This window comes from Wyeomyia smithii, chromosome 3 (genome assembly GCF_029784165.1).
Source record: "Wyeomyia smithii strain HCP4-BCI-WySm-NY-G18 chromosome 3, ASM2978416v1, whole genome shotgun sequence".
Taxonomy (NCBI): domain Eukaryota; kingdom Metazoa; phylum Arthropoda; class Insecta; order Diptera; family Culicidae; genus Wyeomyia; species Wyeomyia smithii.
Window position 1 is genome coordinate 33,710,011 of NC_073696.1, and position 23,127 is coordinate 33,733,137.

At 40.7% G+C, this 23,127-nt stretch overlaps 1 protein-coding gene across 8 annotated transcripts in view; it reads left to right on the forward strand.

The window, feature by feature from the left end:
- The window catches only part of LOC129733257 (LIM domain transcription factor LMO4.1), a 677,190-nt gene that overhangs the window by 454,826 nt on the left and 199,237 nt on the right, over positions 1-23,127 (forward strand). For 7 of the 8 annotated variants that reach the window (XM_055694975.1, XM_055694980.1, XM_055694971.1 and 4 more), the window contains one exon: positions 11,844-11,904. The exons of the other annotated variant lie outside the window; for it this stretch is intronic. The gene's annotated coding sequence lies outside the window, so the exon portion shown is untranslated. The remainder of the gene's footprint in view (positions 1-11,843; positions 11,905-23,127) is intronic. 8 annotated transcript variants of the gene reach the window in all.

A 23,127-nucleotide genomic window follows, 5' to 3' on the forward strand; every position in this document is an offset into this window, starting at 1 on the left:
AAACTTTTACAAGCAGGACAAAACTTACTATACTAAACTTAAATGTTTGTGTAGAAAAAAGTGGAAGAGGTTGTTTATAAGAAACGACCGCAAGGTTAACGTAGAATTACGACAGCCTGTCTTATATCAATAATTTTTTGCAATAGCTTTGGAAATACACTCGATTAGGGTTAATCATTTTAATGGTGTGAAGCGATATATTTTTCCGTATTTGTTTCGTATATTATTTTTGCTTTAAAAATAAACGGAATCCGTTGGAAGCTAGCTGAATTCAGAACTTTTGAAAGTGGGCAATATTCGTGACAGTGTTAATGAATCGTAATATACATCACACTGCTGTGCAATTGCAGCAGCATGAAACTGCAATCAAAGTTGCAATTGATTAATAACCGTTCATTATGCTATTCCAAATATATTTAGCAGCCTTGTAAAAGGCTGGTTGCTGCAGTTGCAAATTTCATTCAAATATCGCATAAATGCTCCATGCCCTATAGCCCGCGTTATCCGCTCTAACAAAATTTTTTTACGCACGTTGTGGAATGGGATAACTGGAAAAAATATTTCCAGTTATATCATTCTGCAACGTTCGAAACAAAGAGGATGGGCTACGCTGCTCACAGTTTGTCGGTATATAAGCGATATTTGAGCGTGAAAGCGCATTCATCAGATTCATTCGCTCTCAGACTGTTGTGAAGTACAGTTCTATTTCTGAAACGCCCGGTTAGTTGAAATTTTTTTTCCGTTTTGTGCGACAGTTCGTCGCTTGCATCGCTGTGTGATGTCAAAGAAAAAGAGAAGAGCAGGCTCGAGCCCTGCGAAACAAAACTCCGCTGCTGAAGGAGGCAGAAAAGAGAAGAAACCAGGTGGTAGCAGTTGCACTTCGAAAAGTGTGGCTGACTGCGACACGGTGACAAACGTTAGCGACGTTGGAGATTTTGGCGGGCCGACTGATGTTCCGGATTCTGCCAGCCCCAATACGGTGAAAGTGAAGCTTCCCCCGCTGGAAGTGAAAAACGTCCCACTCAACAAGCTCATTAGCGACTTTGCATCGCTGGGCGTAGCAGCTGAATATAAGTTATGCGGCATCGGTACGAAGGTTATGCTCCACACGAAGGTGGATTTTGAGAAGGCCTCGAAGTTTTTGAAAAATTCTAAAACTGAGTTCTTCACCCACGACATTCCTGGGGAAAAGCCATTCAAGGTGGTCATCAGAGGCTTGCCTGGTTTCGACCCCAAGCTGATCGGTGCCGAAATCAAGGATCGGTACAAATTGGCCCCAATTGCAGTCTATCCGATCAAACGCAGGAATGAAAATGAAAGGAAATACCCGGACTGCCTCTTTCTGGTTCATTTCCCAAAAGGGACAGTTATGTCGTAAACCGAGGTCGGTAACGGCCTCACGTATTTGCCGGCTTCATTCGGTTCGACTGAATCGTGTTTCTCCGCCCGCCGCATGAACCGGTCAATTGCGCTGCGCAATTCGATGCGCTGACGCTGTTCGGCTTCCAAGCTCGACGTCGCTTGTTGCTGCTGTTCGGCTCCCAGGCTCAACGCCGCTTGCTGCTGTTTGGCTTCCATCCTACGAGTGTCGTCTATAGCGTCAGACTAGTGAATGAGCTCGTTAGTGAAATCCCTGGTTCTTATATAGCAAACGCTAGAATGCTTCAGCCAATCACAGCCCACGCAGCGAAGGAGAACGGTTGCAAAGGGGAAACAATTCAAACAGTTGAAAAGAGGAAAACAACTCGAATGTTACATTGAGGAAACTCTTTGTTTGGAGCGCGAATGATTCGGAATAATAATGTTTTCTAACGGAGGGGAAAAGCGCAAAATAAAAACAGTTCAGACATTCTTTCAGGTAACAACGATATGTTTAAACTGAGAATATGGCAGAACAACACGACTCTCTCTTTTTTTTTAGTTTTCATTATTGTACCACTTACTTTTCCTACAAGTTACACTGAGCGCTTTGCGAGCCATCCGCTTTTTGTTCTCCATTATCATCCGTTGGGAGCCCTATCGTGGAGGCCGTCGAGACGTTACGCAGTGCCAGAGGTGCCTCAACTTCGGTCACGGTACCCGGAACTGCAACATCAAACCGCGTTGCAACATCTGCGCCAAGGACCACTCTACGTCGGATTGCCCTTTGGACGGTGCTGGTGCGGTACAGTTTAAGTGTGCTAACTGTGGCGGTGATCACCAGAGCTCTGATCGACAGTGCCCGAAAAGGGAAAGCTTCAAACATATCCGCATGCAGGCGTCGTCAAACAACCAGCCGAGTAGGAAGAAAAACAAACCACCGGTCTTCAGGGCGGAAGATTTTCCTCCTCTGCGTTCATCCCAGCAAGCAGGGCAACCAAGTACGCGTACACAACTTGACCATCCACACTCACCATCCGGCGGATTAGCCGGTCAACAGTCGCCTCCCCCCCCCCCTGGCTACTGGCGACCACACACAACAACACCACCGAGCGCTGAGTCCGCGAAGTACTCTGCGGATGAGCTGCTAGAAATTTTTAGCAGCATGACAAATGCCCTTCGTGCGTGTCGCAACAAGCCCGAGCAAATCCATGTGCTCGGTAAATTTATTATCCAGTATGGATCCTAAACCCATCTCCATCGTCACTTGGAACGCTTGCTCTGTTAGAGCAAAAAACATCGAGCTTGCTGACTTTCTCCGCAAGTACAACATCGACGTGGGTCTACTCACAGAGACCCACCTGAAATCCGGCGACAGTTTTTGGCTGCCTGATCACAACATCATCCGTCTCGATCGCACCAACTCCAGGAGGGGGGGTTGTATAGCGATCATCGTTAGAAAAGGGATGAAATACAACATCTTGCCGCACATCCACACCGCCATCATGGAGGTCAAATCAGCTACTGGGTTCATCCGGTTCATCGTCGTCTACTGTCCTCGCCAGTGTAGTATCAACAGAAATGCAGTTCAAGAACGACCTGGCAACCATCACCAGGACCAACTCCCGCTTCGTCGTTGGTGGAGACCTAAATGCACGGCACGAAGCTTGGCGAAACTATCGGCAGAATCAAAACGGTCGCCAACTCTTCGAACACTCGCAGCATGGCTTGTACACGGTGCAGTTTCCGGATGAGCCGACTTTCATCTCCCCAGCGGGGAGCCCTTCAACCCTGGAATTCTTCCTGGCCAACATCGAGCACTCCAAACCATGGCGCACAACGATCTAAGCTCAGACCATCAACCTGTCGTTGCTGCGGTGGGGATCGGTGTTGCTCCTGCCAGCTGTCTGCGGAAAGATTACCCCCATGTCGACTGGGAGCGCTTTGCTCGAGTGGTAGACAACAACATCGACGAGGCGCCGCAGCTTGACAGCGTAGAAAATATCGACCAGGCGTTGGAGGGTCTCCAACGAGCCATACACATGGCCGACGAAGCGTGTGTTCGACGTGTTCCTGTGAGGGGTAGGCTCCTCGCTATTGATTCGCATACCCGGCTGCTAATTAGATTGCGGAATGTGCGTAGACGCCAGTTCCAGAGGACCAGGGATCTGGACATTAAGCTCGAGGTGACCGACTTGAATAGGCAAAGTGCTTCCAGGATGGTCTCACTCCGGAATGAAAACTTCGGACGCGTAGTCCAAAGTTTGGACGACCGCTCCAGGCCATTCTGGAAAGTAGCCAAGGTGCTGAAATCGCACCCCAAACCAGTTCCTCCCCTCAGGGTCGGAGAGAGGCTTCTCGTTGCGCCGGTCGAGAGAGCAAATGCGATAGGTGATCACATTACCTCATCGCATTTGCTAGGCTCGACCATGGCTAGTACAATGGAAGACCAGGTTGAGCAGTGCGTCCGCAACCTCGATAACTCCCCTTGTACCGTCTCTCAAGAACAAAAAATCACAGCAGAACAAGTTTGCTCAGTGCTGATGAGTACTAAGAACATGAAGGCTCCTGGGTTTGATGGGGTCTTCAATATGGTCTTAAAAAAGCTCAGCAACAGGGTTCGCCTGTTGTTGAGCTCTATCTTCAACAGATGCTTGGAAATGCACTACTATCCAAGCAATTAGAAGATAGCCAAGATCATACCGATCCGTATACCCGGGAAAGATCCGACGTTAGCATCAAGCTACCGTCCGATCAGCCTACTCTCATCGCTGGGTAAACTGTTTGAAAAGCTGATCCTCAACCGCATGATGAAGGTGGCTGAGGAAAACAACATCTTTCTTCCGGAACAGTTTGGGTTTAGGAAGGGACACTCCACCACGCACCAGCTGGTGCGGGAGATGAACAACATCAGAAGGGACAGGGCTGTATTCAAGTCCACAGCCATGGCATTGTTGGACGTCGAAAAGGCGTTTTACAATGTCTGACATGACGGTCTGGTATACAAGCTCTGTGCCTTCAACTTTCCACCATATTTGACAAAAATCATCTGTAGCTACCTTCGGCAGAGGTCGTTTAGGGTATCGCTGAATGGTTGTTTATCAAATACTTCTTCCATCCCAGCAGGGGTCCCGCAGGGCAGTCTGCTGGGCCCTTTGCTGTACAGCATTTACACCTCCGACATTCCTTCCCTAGGAGATGGCTGCGTGCTCTTTCTGTTCGCAGATGACACTGCAATTGCCGTCAAGGGAAGAATGCCTCGTGAGATCACCAACAAACTTCAGCGATGCCTAGACGCCTTTGTCGAGTATGCTAACACCTGGAAAATCAAGATTAACGCTTCCAAAACCCAAACAATAATGTTCCTCCATCGACAATCCCCCAAACTGAAGCCCCCTCCATCATGCGTTGTGGTCATGAACGGTACAGGGGTTGAGTGGTCTTCCGAAGTTACCTATCTTGGGCTGCTATTCGACGAGAAGCTTCTTTTCCGATCCAATGTGGAGAGGACACTGGTGAAGAACAAACAAACTGACAGTCTACAAACAAATAATTGCCCCCGCAGTCTTTTACGCGGCTCCGGTGTGGGAGTCATGTGCACAAACTCACAGGAACAAAATCCAGGTGGCACAAAACAGAATCTTGCGGATGATTCTCGATTGTCCCTATGACACCAGGATCATAGACCTCCACCAAGAAGCAGCTACTCCAAAAGTAGATAACAGAAACCAAAACTAAATTTGTACATAGATGTCAGCATTCAGAATACGCTTAAATAAGCAGTTTGTATATAGTAGGTTAAGTTAGTTCTAAGCTGTAAATAGTAGTTTTAAATAGTTTCCTTTCTTTTCTTTCAAACAAGCGCCACCAAAGTGGACAATCCAAAATTTCTACGATTAGAAAGCTTAGTAAAACAGAAACCTAAACTCGCACACCAAAGATGAAAACAGTAATGTAAATCACTTAAATTTGTAAAAACATGTATTGTACCCTACAAAAGCATAAAAATACAGATAAACTTAAACAACAAACAAACAACAACTGAAAGCGCATTATTTTATCGTCAACTGTGTACCTGTCAACAAATGTATCATCATTGAGATGGCATCCGAGGCAAGCGACAAAGGAGCCAGGAAATTTGTCACAACAGGTCAAACCTCGTTTCGGTTGCTTCCCGGTTGGCGGATTACAACCAACGTTCTACTATTACACTTGCCGCAAAGTTCAGACCGCCGTACGTTTGCTGCTCCAAGTAAATTATTACATTCCTCTTGTCAACCTATTGTTGCCTTATAAAGGCAACAATATAACATGTATCGTGTGTTGCACGGCTTGAAAGAAGAAGATGTTCCCGTTCTCGTATCGGATATAAGGGTCGCAATTATACTGTGATGTCAAGCAACAACCGTCTTCTTCAAGACGTTACATATTTGTTAATGAAGTGTTATGAATTTTCTAAAACGGACTCAGCGCCGTGAGCAGAACTTGCTGAACATTTCTGTTTGAAATCGGATTTGTTTCGCATATACCGCTTGTGATGCACAGTGTTAATGAATCGAAATATACATCACACTGCTGCGCAATTGCAGCAGCATCAAACTGCAATCAAAGTTGCAATTTAGTAATAACCATTCATTATGCTCTTCCAAATATAATTAGCAGCCTCGTAAAAGGCTGTTTGCTGCAGTTGCAAATTTCATTCAATTATCCCATAAATGCTTCATGGTCCCTATAGAGCCCGATATCCGCTCTGACTAAGATTTTTCACGCACGTTTTGGAATGGGATAACTGAAAAAATAGGTATGACTAAAGTCGCATGGAAGCAGATTGTTGCGTGTTTGATACTACCGACGGTAAACATGAGTATAAAGGTGGAAATTCTGCTGTGATGTCGAACTATGACCGTTTCGTTTAAAGATGTAATAGCGTAAGTGCTGCATTTCTGTTATCTGCTGCCATCCAGCACTAGAACAAGTATATATTACAACCGGCCACCAACACATTCTTGAGGCAATGTTGAATTTTTCTTGTCTTGCGAATGCTGAAATTTGCGGTTTTCAGTCTATTACACATGATGAAAAATCTTAACTACTTCAATCACATAATTGTGGAGCACCAACAAGTGCTATTATATTTGACAACAGTAACAAACTGGCAAGTTTGTTCAATTATCATCATTTCGGATAACCATCCGCCGATGATTGTAGTTCTCCCGTTTTCTTCAGTAGAATTGAATGCCATTTCCAATAGTTCTGCAACTACCGAAAACTCCATAACAGCCCTCAGATAGTCAGGTGCTTAAGTATCAACGCGCGCAGCGCGATCAGCCAGAAATTGAAACCCGGCTTTTCTTTCTTCTTCACGATCAGCAACCAACGCCCGTGTGGTATCGGCACAATCATGGAATGAATTATACATAAAACACGAAGCGCGCATTCTTAGTCAACTAGGTATATTCTGTCGACCTTGTTAGGGAAAGAAGCATTGTGCGACCAATCGGAGGTCGACATTTGCGTTTCGACAAGGCTTGACAATTTTCAATAGTACAATCGTTCGAATAATCAGATTACAACTTTCTGCATTTGGACGGGTGCTTGGTTGATTTTCCAATCGATTACTGCAAAAATGACGAAAATCGGTTGAAAACTGACTGTGCTTAAAACTGTTGAAAATGGACAATTTTTGTGACGCTCTCGATGTTTTTGGTGTTTGAAATTGGATCCCTGTAATGCAACTGGTCCCCTGTCTATGTCGCCGTAAGACGTAATTCTACGTCACAAAGATAAATTACGCCTAAAATCAGCCTTATTAGAAAAAACTGCCAAAACTTCGAAAAATTAGAAAAAGCTGCGAGAAAAATGTTACCAAAATAGATTGACTATTAATCATTAAAACCGTTTTTGAGATCCGGAATAGGCGAAATTAGGCCTAGAATCGCAGAATAACGCTTCAAGAACCTAAAAGTTGTCAAAAACAGCTGAATTGAAAACTAAAAAAATTAACCCCTAAATTACATTTATGTATCGAAAAAAAAACAACCATATTGAGTGGTATTTGGCAATTTTAGGTTGTTTTCCAATAACCGGAAGTCGCCATTTGGAATTTCAAAATATCAGCCAGAGTCGGTTTTTAGTCTCTGGGCATCATTTTGGCTTCAGAAATTACATATATTGAGAGGAAACGGGCTACGTTGGAAATGTAAGTCGCCATTTTGGATTTCAAAATGACTGGCCAGATCGCCCAACAAAACTTTTCCAGGGAATTCAAAGTAGCGATATTTGGCAGGAGGAACTAGGCTTGATATAGTAGAGCAGTAAGAATGTAAAACATGTGAAAAAAAGTAGAATTATATTACACACAAGCACGAATCAATAATATGCATGTAACTTCTCAATAGCGGTATCGCTAAAATTATGATTGCTGGATACAGCAGAGACCCAAGCATATCTGACAATAGATCAACGATTCTGCTCCCAGTTAAGAAGTCCATACAGGAAAAAATAGGATAAGGAATGCTTTTGAAATACTAAGAAGCACTAGCAAAATAAACGTTAACTTAGTAGAAAAAAGGAACCTGTAATTGCAGAATATGGCCTCAAATAAACAAAAAATGTAATAAGTTTAGTATCAAAGGAAAAGTTAAATTTAACTAAACAGCTTAGGAACATTGCACAAAAATTGTTTGAGAGCCAAAAAGCCTGATAAAGAAAATGCTGGTGATTTATTCGAAAATAACTAAATAAACAATTCTAAAGACTGAAAAATTCCTAGTAAGTAAATGTTACCGAACCGACCCGCGCGAATCGTCAAAATTTGGTTTCCAGTAACAAGAAAAGGCTACAACATAGAATTCAAAGTTAAGCGCAAAACCAGCTTTCGGACGCGAGACCCAAGTTGGAACAAAATTATGAAACCCAGAGCAATGAGAGATTTAAAATTTAGAATCTAATTGAGAAATTGATTGATCTTAAAACCATGAGCCAAGCGCTCAGCTTTATTAAATTGTTTCGCATTCGCTGTAGGTACAAGCTAATCTATGTTTCGATTTCACTGTTTTGCTCTAGTTGAGGATGTTTCCGGTATTGTTTGTTTGATTTTATATTTTTATGAGACTTTCGTGTTGGTGCTTTCATTCTAGAATCCAGATTTCAGACCATTTAACCGCCCCCCCCCCCCCCAACGTTATGACTTTCACCATCAAAATGTAACGCTGAACAACCTGACCCCGCTCTAAATGTTCAATTTTTAGCAAACATTTCTGTTACGTAACTGTCCCGCCTCCCCCATATGTAACAATAAGTAACGCTGACTCGACCCCCTCCCTCCTTCATGCGTTACGTAATTAGAGTACGAAGCCTCCCAAGTAACACACAAAACATGTTAGAAAATAAGTAACAACTAAAGTAGTCATATAAGTGTACTACAAGCGCAATTGAAAACTTGTGTTATTATATTGTGTTTGAAGTTGTTTTTCATCAGTAATACAACCGCATTTCGAAAACAAGCTCTTTTTTCTGGTTTTGGAGATGTATTTAATAACATGAGTTCAAGAATGACAATCACTATCACTTGGTCTTTTCGTAAGACATTACACAATCTAATAACAAAACTACGTACCTGTAGAATGCTTTTCCTTCGTACAGTAGTCGAAGCATTCAACACTCAACTCAAAATTACTTGATCAAATTATTATTTAAATTATATGAACGATTACTATATTTATTCGAAGCGGTTTTGACGCGCCATCAAAAGATAAACAAAACGCTTGCAGTGTAACCAATATCTCTTCAGATTTTTGTTATTGTATATCTAACAACGTTTTCTAGTTTTGTTAGATTTCATATTCAGATAACGTTGAAACTATGCGAAAACAATTTCAATATTCAAGCGAAAGGAACAACTCTTTTTGAATGGTTGAATATTAATTTTTGTCATCATTTTATTATCAATTAAAACTGCCACTGATAAAAGCTATTGCCGATCTAGTTGCACTGCGCAGACACAACACATCTGCGCATGCGCTGGTTAACAGTTGTCATAGCAACAGATTTGCGCATTGCCGTATCAGTACTCGAGATGTATTTTGCCACTTAATTATATCAAGTTGGCTTGCTTTCATGCAGTTATCGGTACTTGTTCTATTAGCCTTCATGTTTTGCGCTTTTCTGGTGATATTGATGTCATGGAATAGGTAACGTCAACTATTCTATACCAACGTGTGTTACTTGGGCTTACTCTTTCTTCTCTGGGAGCTTTAGGCCCAAAGCAGGCTAAGTCTAGTTTATTGCATTGCAGACTGGGCCAGGAATGGAATTAAGCGGAACGAAATTATTAGCACTCTCAGGCTTTGACCAATCGGTTTCCGATCTTCTACAACGTTTCTTGGCATAGTTAGGGCTTCATTTTGGATGTTTTAATTAGTTCGGATTTAGCCGCGAAGGTGGCACTGCGATGCCAACTTCTTTCTCTTACACGCTAGAGCTTTGCGGTTTTCGACAAAGTTGTAGATCTCTAAATTCTATGAAACTTTACGGAATATACAAAATTTCTAACTTTTCAAGTTTCAAAGATCTATGAGTTTTTATAAAATTTATCTGAATTTTACGATTTATTGTGATAATTTTATGAGTTCACTCGAATTAATTTCTTACAAATTTTTTCTCGATAGAAATTAAATAATTTCGTCGTTTTCATCCCAGTACATAATTTTTTGAAGTATTTAAGTGAAAATATTCTACAACATTCGGAAAAAATACATAATTTTGTGAATTAGTTATTTCATAGGTTAGCAAATATTAGCAAACCATGATTTTTTCTAGAAATTGTCAATCAAAAATCTTTATTTTCTGAAATTTTGAAACAAGTGTTTTTTTGTATTTTTGTGATATTTCAGTTTGAATATAATCATAGGTTTCATGTAAAAATGCAATTGCTATGTATTTATTGCATGGAATGCACGGTCCAGTACTTTGATACTCTATCCAACCTATTTGCAGTTTTTTTCCAAATGTTGTATAATATTTTCACTTAAGTACTTCAAACACTTCTGTACTCGGAAGAAAACGACTGAATTATTTAATTTCTATCGAGAAAAAATTTGTAAGAAATTAATTCCAGTGAACTCATAAAATTATCACAATAAAATGAAACTTGAAGAGTTGGGAATTTTGTACATTCTGTAAAGTTTCAAAAAAATTAGAGATCTTCAACTTTGTCGAGAACCGCAAGCTCTAGCGTGTAAGAGAAACAAGTTGGCATCGCAACGCCACCTTCGCGGTTGAATTCCGAACTAATTCAAACATCCAAAATGAAGCCCCAACTATGCCAAGAGACTTTGTAGAAGATCGGAAACCGATTGCTCAAACACTGAGAGCGCTAATAATTTCGTTCCGCTAAATTCCATTCCTGGCCCAGTGTACATTCGTTTCTTGTCAAGGGTGCAACATGACAACGACGATCACTTCCATCAATAGTGATATGTCTGCCACGAGTACCTAGACTGAAGAAGAGGTAGTGCTATTTGATTGAATTGTTCGTCTACGTTCTTGATGTCTTTGTTATTGAAATTGATGTTCAAAATCTGTTTAACGATAGAAGGATTATTTGCATTTGAAAATGTTACTTGATGAGTGCGGTTCAATATACGATCACATCTGTTGCAGCTACACAATGGGAAAACCGATCTCGTGATTAGTCAGCATCAGCACGATCTCAATACTTGTGGAAAAGTCATGTGTCTACAAGTCGGAAACAAAGTTTTATCAGTATCAAAAAATGTTTGCGTAAGATTTTATTATTTTCAGGGCAATTTCGCTTGGGAATGCACTTTAACAAATTGTTTAAGGGATTCTTTGGTTTTATTAAATTTTCAATTTAGTTCTATATTGTATGCTGTTTCATTTGAAACAGTTGTGTTTCAGACTTCTATTTATGTTGTCCCTATTTTGTTTCAGTGATGATTAAGTTACGCCATAATTGCATTCCACCAAAAAGAACAACACGCTTCGGCAACAAGACTATACCAATCGATGCCGAAGTAAAAATCAATTTCAATTAGAGCAACTCGGCTTTGGCTCTAGTGTCCGGTGAATGATGTAACACTACTCAGCGAGGTCAGTTGCTTTTCTTCTTGACGCACGATTGAGTGCAGCAAAAAAGAAAAGCAATCGGAACTGTGAGGTCATTAGTCACCAGATGTGACAGTGTGGTACACTGCGAGAAAAATGCGGTAGAAAATTCGTACGCCTTTGGTGCTTACATCTCGATCATCATGGCGAAGAACAGACTCCCATAGTGCCCGACTGCGACCGAGCTGCTGAGCAAACAAAAGAGCCAATGTCATCCTTTTCGCCGTACGCTAACGATGAAGTCTATCTAATTAACCCAAATCGAGTCGTTATTTTTGTTCTTGCCTTCCCGCTCGACTATCGGGATAATCAAATCGACTAACTTTTTTTTCCTCCTTCTTCATTCTAAATTACAGATTATGCGATATTATCAGAATAATTAAGGATATAGTTAACTCAAAAGGATAATCCCGAAAGGTAAGTCTTTTTTTTTCGCGGCAGCCTCTCGACTCAACCTGCAACTGGCCACGGTCTTTATCGTTCTTCGCCACTTTCTCGGGCATGCTTCAATTTTCCCGTGAATTTTCCTTTGTTTTGCAGTCGTTTGTTCTGTTATGTCCCCGACAAAAGCTGGCCGCGGGTGTTCAAGTACTGTAAAAAAAAATTAAGCCACCCGCCAAAATGCTCGATCAAATTTTACCCTGCAGACTTTTTTTAATTTGAATAAATTAATTAGGATTATTCCTATTTTGGGGTTTAATTACTGCGAAATTTATCTAATTTCTCCTATTGCCTTATCACGCGAAGTCTTCTCTTATTCGGTTGAAGAAGCGTCCTAAAACAGACATAGAGATAATTCGTCTACCTCTCTAACTATCCGCCCCCATCATTCTTTCCGCTTTTTTATTGGCCACAGTCTAGCCTGATCCCGTACTTCAATTACCGACAGCATGGTGGAGGAAAACGACGACGGTCTCTACAGCTTTTCTTCCGCCTTGTGTGTGCAATATATCGTAATCGTTGTATTCCCTCTCTACGGCGGCGGTGCTCTGCCCCGAAAATGCAGATCGACAGGCAAGGAAGGTTCTGAGGATGGAGGCACACAAAAAGTTTTTCCTTGTGTTATCCGCCTGCAACAACGAGGTTGAGCTGATTACAATTTTAATTGGATTGCACCTTTTGTCCGTTCCCCTGTACCGCGCCGCCGAGCGGTAGGTCTTCAGGATATCCCCCGTATTCTGCGCGTTCGCCATCTTGCCGTAGAGAGCGCGGGGAGTCAAAAAAGCGTTTAATTTTCAAGAAAGGGTGATGCCCTGCCGAGGCTCCCCCAAAACGGTGGATCATGATGCGAAATCGTCGGATACGGTTGCTGTATGTCAGTTTTGCGGCGCCTACGTAGCTAAGCTAAGGATACCCGCGCGCGCGAAAGTGGTGTAGCTATTTTTGGTTCGTAGTGCAATAGTAACAAGTTAGTTTCGGACTGAGTGCTTTTTTTTTCACATAATTAGTTTCAGTAATATAGACAAAAAATGGGCAGGAACTCCCGTTTTAAAAATTTGCCTCCACTCCTGTAATGAGCGCATCTAGAATATAGTACCTTTAGGCGCTTCTACTGAGCTCGCATGCAGTTAGACATAAAACGAAGAAACAGTTTAAACAAGCTCTAACTTATCTACCTAGCGGTGTAATCTTGCCTTTGCCTTTGATTGTTCAAAACCAAAAACTAAAATCAACATGTTATAAACAATAAACGAGTGGTCCATGAAATTCAATCCGGTCGACTTCCTTCATAGCTTCGATGTATGCAGCAAATGTTAAATCTGAGGGAAATGTAAAACGGAAAAATATTCCGTGCAGTTTAATCACCAATATCACACCCTAGTGCTGATTCGTACTTCTGTGGCGAATTTACAAAAAAAAAGAAAACTGGGAACTCACCAATATAGAACCGATTTTTCTTTTGCTCCATACTTTCATCACCCGATTGGTGAACCTCTCAGGCGTTCTCGTTCACGCGAATCCGAACTTTTCGTTTCTTGCTGTTTTATTTCTTGGCACGTAATATAATAATCAAAAAGCGATTATCATACCATTAGACGGTCGCGTTAATATCCAGATTAATTGTATACTGTACGACAGGGGGTGCCTTTTTGTTGCGGCCTTCCCTCGCACGGCATCGTGGTACGTTTTGTGGAAGGTCGTCTCGCGATTGCGGCAGCCTGATGCACTACCTTCTGTGCGCGCGACGTTTGTTGATTTTTCCTGTTGATGGTTTGTTTGTTTGCTACTACCTCATAATAACGGTAGTAATTAATTTTTCGAGAATGCATCGATAGATTTACATACATTTATGGCATATTGATTCAGTAATCTTCAATATGTAAGTTTCACGAAAAAACGTAAGCCCAAATCCTACAGCTGATAAGAATTATACTGGTCTGCGGCGAGCTATCGAATAAATTATTGAAACATTTCGCTCACACAATTCTCGTAAGCCACGAGTGTTACACCTTTAGCAGACGTCTGAAATCGTGCCGTCGGTCGTGTCCGTTTGCGATTGCGACCGGCCGAAGAGGTCAAGTGGTGCAAGGCATATACCTACCGGCGCACGTCGTCTTGGAAATACCCTCGCGGTTCTTGTTGTCGTCATCGCATTACGGGATGATTTATGTGACATAGCCAATTAGGAACCCCACCGGTAAATTTTCGTTTCGTTCGCTATCGATGGTTTGTTTCTAGTGTGGGACAGTTGGAGTACATACTTTCAAATCCGACGAAATATACATAAAGTACTACCATCAGAAGCGTGCTTTCAAGAACACTGGAATTTCTATACACCGGTAACAGTGACCAATACCATTGCTTGAGAGTTGAGACACACAAATCGTTGTGGGTTCAGTGCGCCCCAGCCCAGGCCCCTTATTCATAGTGAGCGATACAATTCCACTTCTACCTAAGCAATCAAAAACACTCATATCTACGCCTAAAGCCGGGCGCAGCAATGCCTCCATGCCTAATTAATGAGCCGTAATTTGTAGTTTGCGTTTTCCACCGGACCTATGATTTATTAATGAAGATGAAAATCTACTTCGAACCGGGTCGCAGCAACTGGCCTAACGATGGGAACTAAAAGTATTTGGACGAGAGGAACGGACGCTTGACGTCCGTCGTGGTGGTTTGGTTTGTTTGATTATCTATGCCACCTCGGGTAGGATGGACGGAAGGACAGGCACAGAGAGAGAGAGAGGTTACGGCAAGCCTAGGTTGTCAGTACTGTCGGAAAGAATGCGACAATAATGACGGATGGTGGAAAATCCTGACAAAACTCGTGCTAGGCTAGAAGAGCGGCTGCCAGGTAATGGCTTTGGTCACGTGAGGTTCGTTGTAGAAAAAAAAAAAACTTTTCATTCTATGTACTATCGATAGTGCAGAGGAGAGGTTTATTTGATCGTCGAGAAGTATTATCAGGCTTATTACTAATGTATGCAATAAAATCAGTTCTGATTAATATTCAATTCAGGAGTTTCGAACCAATAGTGCCATAGGAAGGTTTTTTTTTGGTTCAATTTTTTAAGTATTTTACCAGTAGATAATGCTTATAGTATTATGACCTAAACATATGAGAGAATCTACGATTTTTTTTAATATATAGTGTGTCCCGTTATTTGAGTCCAGGTATCTCTGGAAGTAAAATTCATACCTCTTGTTAAACAATGTAACGAGTGACACTAAAGTGTTTTGGAATTTTGTTCCAACTGTTGTCAAAAAAAGTAGAGAAAAGCCGATTTATTTCATACATTCATTATCAGCAAGATAGAATATAGAATATTTGAGAAAGTTCTGGAGGCGGCTTTCCGACAAAGCTTTTTCATGAGGGCGAAACAAAAGCGATATAGGACCTTCATTTTGACTTTTCAAATGCATCTTTGAATTTCAAAAATCAACTGTTTGCAGTTAGTTCGTTGCCCTTCAGTTATTTTTGTAAACCAAGGAACCTTAAATCCCAAAGTAATTATGGACGACTAAACTGACGATTGAGCCACCGTTACGATAAGTGTTCCAGATGATATCCATGAATCAAACCATTTTTCGATGACTTCATACGTGCAGAACTGCTATCATTTTATATCATATTAATCGCATGACGCAGTATCTGGAGAATATGGCGGATAAGGTAGGAGGTAGTCCCATTTGAGCGTTTTCTTGTAAGTTTTAACGATTTTGGCAGCATGAGGTCGAGCGTTGTCATGCAGTGGAATCACTTTTTCTTGTCTTTGCTTGTATTGTGGCTGTGTATGGCATAATCACATCAACTAAAGTCGATGCCGTACCCCGGCATTGGTTTTGTTCGGTTTCAGCAGCTCACAATAAATAACATTAAATACATAGCATAACCATCACAGCGTGTTGTATGGTCGAGCTGACGACGTAGAAGAATTTTATTTTGTTTGGGTTGTTCATCATGAAGAACCAAACTTTCTTGTTCTTGAATCACTTCTAAAGTATGCAGTTGCTTGGAAGTAGCTTGGCGGGTAACTCATAATACAATAACAAGCTGTTCCTGCGTTTGGCATGAATCAAGTAACTCCTCCAATCCAGTGTCTTTATAGGACAGTCGCCAACATCAAAATTACCGTCTTTAAACCAACCGTACAGAACGTTATTTCACTTAAAGCATTATTTTCGTAAACATTTTTCGACTCTCAAAGCACTTCAGCCGCCGTTTCCTCTTAATGGATGGTAACACTTCCCGCTCATGACGGTTATTCGGAACAAAATCAGACAAACTATGACAGAGTGTCAAACCATCATAGAAACATTTTTCGCCCTCAAAAACATCCACAGGTCATATTTGGTTCCATTTGCTTCAATAGTTCAACAGTTATGCAGAAATTTGTGTTCTATTTGCATAGGAGCCTTCCATTCCAGAATAGGGAAGGATGGCGAACCATCATAAAAATATTTCTTGTTCCCCAAACCTTTACTTGCCAAATTTGGTTATATTAACTTCTTTAGTTCTTGGACTGCGCAACATTTATTGTTTCATTCGCATGGGACCCCTCAGGGAGGGTTGTTGAACCACCATTTAAAAATTTATCACCCTTAAAAACATCCGCATACCGAATATGGTTTTATTTACTTGATTATTTCTCGAGTTATGCAGAAATTTTCGATTCGTTTGTATGGGTCCTCCCTTCCAGATAAAGGTTCCCTTCATTTAAAAGTTTATTGCGTCTGCTTTAGTTTTTCAATATAGCTTGACTTTGTGTTTCATTAGCATTCCAAAAGAAGGAGAGGTGTCGAACTGCCATCGAATTTTTTTTGCTCCCAAAAACCTCCACTTGCCAAATTTGGTTCCATCTATTTGATAAGTTCTCGAGTTATGCAGAAATATGTGTATTCATTTGTATGGGCCCCTCCCTTACAGAGGAGAGTGGGGTGTAAATCTACCAAAGACAAAATTTTTGCTTCTTAAAAAATCCACACACCAAATTTGGTTCATTTGTTCATTAGTTTAGGAGGTTATGCAGGAATTTGTATTTCATTTGTATTAGATCTTTCCCTTCCAAAGAAGAAAAGGCTGTCAAACTACTACAGAAATATTTTTTTCTCTCAAAAAGCTTTACTCTCCAATTTTGATTCCATTTGTTCGATTAGTTCTCGAGTTATACAGAAATTTGTGTTTCATGTGTATGGGACCCCTCTCTTCAAGAGAAGAGTCTATATCGATCAGGCAGACAGACAGCATTTTAATATGTTTAGAAGATTAATCGGATGCTGCTCGTATTGCGGTTTTGCTCGGAATAATCGCATCAATTGAAGTCGATGCCGTTCCCCAGCATTGGTCTCGTTCGGTTTCAGCAACTCATAATAATTAACATTACTATCTTGTTTTTGGAACCCAAGTTCCTTGTTCTTTAATTATTTTCAAAGCAAGCTGTTCCTGCGTTTGGCATGAATGCTCATCAAGTATTTCCTCCGATTCAGCGTCTTTAAAAAGCAGTTATCAACATCGAAATTGTCGTCTTTAAATCAATCACGCCACATTGTTTCACTTAGGGCAGCATTCCAGTAAACTTTTTCAGCTCTCGTATACTTCAGTCACTGTTAACTCTGATAGTTCATCACGCCAAAATCGACTAGCACTTACTGCTGGTGCTTTCCATTGACAAAAGCGAGAACGTGGTTACCTAATTTCATAGATCATGGTTAAACTTGATGAACTATACGATTACATTACGTTTTACTACTTCTTTGGACTACCATATTTATCATTTCGTCTATGAAGTAACGCTTATAGGAGAAGGGGGTACCCTTGAGCGTTACGAACTGTTTCATATGGGAGGGAAAGGTAAGATCAGTGTTACGTAACAAAAAAATTTTCGGTGATGCCATAATTTTACTTTTTTATTCAACTTCTTCTACTACTTTACGCAACTTTTACAGGGTGCGTCATGAATATTTCAACAAAAATGCAAAGTCGGTTTGCGGGTCGAAACTATTGAGCCCAGAAAACGAATAAGAATCAAAGCTGGACCTTCATGCAAGACGGTGCCCCGGTTCACACAAAGAAAACTATTCAAGACTGGTGCAAGTCCAACATTCCCTCTGTCATCACCAAGGATGTGTGACCTCCAAGCTCGCTAGAGCATAACGTGATGGACTTCTCAATTTGGGGGATGTTATAAGCAAAGTCCTGCTTACGAAAACATACAAGTTGGGACGATTTCAAGAAGTCTCAAAATGACATTCGGTCGCCGTCGAGTCTTATTCTTAGCGTTTCCGGGCTGTCAGCAGTGCCAAAGAAGGAAATATTGAATGAGATGTTCAATTGTTTCAATTGTTTTGACTAATTCAATTTTTTTTATTTCAAAAGTATTCTCTTACTTGCCAGAAACATGGTTGCAATAATTATGACGCACCCTGTAAGAGCGGATAGATTGTGGCGTTAAGTTTTTGCTACATATGTATGTAATGTCGGCTTATTTACTGACCACAACACTCTTTTTATTTTGCTATTCTATGATGAATCTGAGCCAGTGAAGTTGCACAAAGAATCACCGTAAGATGCAAATTCGGGATTAATTTATCATGTTTACTTTATCTAGAGCATTGTAGAACAATATACCTGCATTAAATTTTAATACTCGAAAAATAATTTTGTTTTTCTAAACTCATCTGGAAAAATTATTTGCCATAATTGATACAGATTAATTCCATCGTACGCTACATTAAATCCATCAGATATGAGACTTGCGAGAGCATTTTTACATTTTAGTCCGTAGAGACGTCATATATTTGAGACTGAATCCGGCAACTAGAGGTGAAGAACTGTGTAAAAACCATTTTGTCCGGACTTTCCGGTACCTACTCTTAGAAGATTACCAAGCTCCAAATACCGCATTGCAACATGTCGGTCTAGTCAATGCAAACTCAATCATGGTTAGACAAAACTTTCAAACTGTTTTTTTTTTTCAGCAGTAACCCAATCTGGAACCACAAATTGCAGCCCATAAGTTTCTAAACCCCCTCCGTTTGCCCGAAGTGCGGTCGCCGACAGGATCGTTCATCATCATTATTATGCCATTTCGTTCGGCGCTTCACCTTCTTTTTCCCGCCATTCTCGCCGTTTGGTCATATTATTCGAGCCCGTTGTTCACTCTTATACAATAGGTAGAAAAACGATTTGAACTGACCGTCGGATTGCCGGCCGCTGATTCCCCGCGGAATATCAAGGTACACCAGGCAGATCATCAACATAATGGGGCACGTCCACCAAACCGCTTTCTCCCTAGTGCCACCCTAGGAGTAGGTCCTTGGCAAACGTGACTGAGACCGAACTGCGAGTTCAGGGAGCGAGTGAAAGCTTGTACACGCTCAATGAAAGAAAAATTACACTGCTCTCGTTATACTGGTTCCCTTCGACTTCGACTTCAATTCGGTTGAAATCGAGGAGGCGAAGGATAATAGGGAAAAAATCTCGTAATTAAATTAATTTTTATGTACCGGACAATTAGGTTCATTCCATCGCGCTAGTAGCCCCAGAGGATAAGGTCAGCGTGCCATAGTACCTTTTGACATGCTATCGCCCTTCGAGGCGGTTGCTCTTTCACTGTGGCTATGAAACTACGACTTCGAAATCAGGTAACCAAAAATAAAACAACACGAAAATCGATGGTTTACTACACTGCCCCTGTTTACATAGTTGACGTAAGAGCCAAAATTACCAAAATGCACTTTTTCGTTGATTCAGCTTCCTTTCCCTATAATACATACCCTACAAATGAAAAGAAAACTATTTTGTTCTAAAACTTTTGAGAAATATTGGAAAAACGTTTTGGCGTAACTGCCAATTGGTTGCAAAAACTGGCGTCACTCCATACAAGGTGCAATTGTCTATGTTAAGTCGTTTTACTCGACTGTCTAGCTACTGTCTGTTTGTCTAAGTTAAGTCGTTTAATTCGACAAATATTCCACGGAAAGGGGAAAAGGGGAAAGGGGGATTGAATTCTTGTATTGTATATTAATATTTTTACAAACACTCCGCCTCAGGAACGTCTAAAGTCACCGTGTCCTTTCCCCATACTATGCGAAAAACTTTTCCTATACTAATTTTCATACAAATTAATGTACATGCATACGTAATGCACCAATCAGAGGCACGAGTAATCCATATTCGGCAGGTTAAGCATTGTCTTGGGGCCTAAATTGAACAAAAAAAAGTTTGTTCTGGCTCTGTGCTGTCAAGTTTGCATTTTTCCTTGTAACGATTACCTACCTTAGTGTAAATGTAAGTTTTTGTGCATGTGTTTGTGTGTGTATGTGTGTGGGTTTGTATGTGTGTTTGTACGTATTTGTCTAATTGAAACTGCCGATGGACAATAACTAACGTTTGACCGAAACACGATTTACAAAACTAATTCAACTGCGAGGTAGAGTAGGAAGTAGTCGAGTTTTTACGCCAAGCTATGCGAACAATCTGCGAGAAAAATGCATGTTATTCGCATAAACTGGCGTAGCGGTTTTTCTGGATTATTTACCATGGGCAGATTCGTATAATCCTTAGGGCCTCTATTCAAACATCAATCTTCATAAAACTGACAGACTATTTTGTTGAAATTGTATCTCAATATAATTATTTGAGTTAAAATAACAAAACCGCGTTTTTCTTGCAATGATGGTGTTGGTTGTTACGTCAACTATGTAAACAGGGGCAGTACAATCCATTTACAGTACTACCTACTAAGTAAAAACAACTTACACCCGCAATTTTCTTTCCCTCTTCGTTTTTCGATTTTCTCCTTCTTGTGGCCAGCTAAAGTCCATTGTTCGTTCTACGGACGACGATTATATATATACTGTTTGTACTACGTACCTCACCTTCTTTCTGCAAGACACCGAACTTAACGGAAACTTTTGTGCTTTAATCTCGGCGCTCCAGCGCTGAAAGAAACCCGCCGATCCTTTGATGCAAATTTGCGCTTCCAAGAAGTCCATAATCGCATTTGGCGACAACTATTACTATTCAGGACTCTCGGTATTAAGTACTGCATTCATAAACAGTGAAAGAGACAGAGAGAGAGAAAGAGTGAGAGCGAGGTTGGTTCCGTTGCTACATGTACACGTAGTCGTCTACTCACCCGCCACCCATCGGCTGTAAGCCGTAACCAAGGTAAGCTTCCTGCTGCTTTCGTCGGTGTGCCGTGAATGAAAAGAATATCTCGATTTGTGGGTACTTTACAATTGCAGCAAACGAAAGCAGGTGTCACTGTTCCCACGATATTTACCAGAGCGCATTTCAAAGAAACGGGAAACGTGTGCTTATTCAAGTTTTCACTGCTATCGCCGGTTCGGTCCAAGCGTTGGCAGCTCAGCAGATTCCAATCGAGGGTGGGATCCTGAATGAACCTGGCTCCAGTTTGGTTTGCACTATTCTAGAACTGAAACTTATTTACTCTTTGAAACTCACAATAAATTATGAGTATTAGAACCGGTGCTGTTTACATTTAGTTGATGCTTTTAAAGTTGTAAACTGTTTTAATTTTTTCTAAATAGGTACTTATTTTTGAAATTGTGACGACGTTTTGAGAGCCAACATTATCAATTTTTTTTGTTTAACATGTAACATTTCAATTCTGATTCAGCTATATAAAAATAGGTTTAGAGAATGTGCGAAATCAAAATGAGAAAACGAATACAAATTTACGATGTTTCCCTGCGGGTTCCCGATGATGAATTATATTGGCTACTAATGACACACCAGACAAACAGACAAATCCTAAAATCTTTCAAATATTTGATGATAAGTCATGTAAAATTTTACAAAAATATAATTTTTCTACCTGAACAATGTTTTTGATCGTTTTGACTTTTTCGTTTTGATTTATTCACCATTCTGAGCTCGGGGTAAATTATTTATATCTTGCTTTACTTCTTAGATGCGTTATTGCATAATAAGCCTAATTTTCACTTCTTCTGATTTTAGGGGCGTTATTGCGCTTTTTTGAGCTCAGTTTGGGATCGTTTTCATTTTACAACATTTCTAGTCTTCAGACGCAGAATTGACGATTCTGAGCTTGAATTGAGATTTCTTTTAGAAGCGACTTTACGCGATTTGAAGCTCAATTTCGAATTTTTTGTCCATCAAAAGCTTGTATTGGCACTTTTGAGCACAATTTGAGATCATATTGTTTCTTTTTCTGGCCTGAGCTCAATTTGGAATCACTTTTTTATGGCCTTTATTTTTCGGTTATTTCTAGCTTATAGAAACAGTTGTTGACTTTTCGGAGTTCAATTTGTGATCGTTGGTGTTTCTAACCTCTTCCGTTCTTCAGTGCAGACAAGTTTTCCCTTATTTTTTGCGGCTTATAAGTGAATCGTCGCCGTTTTGAACTCAGTTCAAGATTAATTTTTAATCATTTAACAACAGTATTACGTGTTTTGGTCCCCGTGGCTCTGTGGTTAGCGATGTCGGTCGGCTAGCTCTCCCACACGGTTGTGATGTCGGGTTCGATTCCCGATCGAGTCAAGGAACTTTTCGAGCTGGAAATTTTCTCGACTCAGCACTGGGGCACGGTGTATCGTTGTACTTATCCTACACATGCAAAATGTGCCAAAAACAATATCGATAACGAATTATCTCAACTATAATCTAGTTGATCGAGACCGCTATTAGCCCCAAGGCTAAGCGTGCGATATTGTTTTATTACGTGTTTTGGAGCTCAATATGGAGTATTTTTTTCTTGTTTTTTCTTCTTCTAGCATCCAGAAGCGTGTTTTTGCTATTCTGAGCTTCATTTGGAACAATTCTGTTGTTTTTGCCTTTCTCCTAGAAAGGTATAGCAATCACTGGAAAAACCAAAGGTATAAAAGTGGTCCCAATAGCCGAATGTCATATACTACTCGACTCAGTTAGACGAATCGAGCATTTTCTGCATATAAGCATGTATAGGTGTATATGTTTGTGTGTGGGTGTGTACGTGTGTATGTGCACCTTTTTTCGCACTCACTATTCACAGAGATGGTCTGACCGAACAGATTTCAATGAAATTAATTGCAAATGAAAGGTCTAGTTGCCCTATAAGACCCTAATGAATTTTATTGTAATCTGATTTCTAGTTTAGAGGTTATGTATCAAAGTGTAAAAATCACGAAACATTAATATCTCAAAAACCACACATCTGATTTGATTAGAATTAG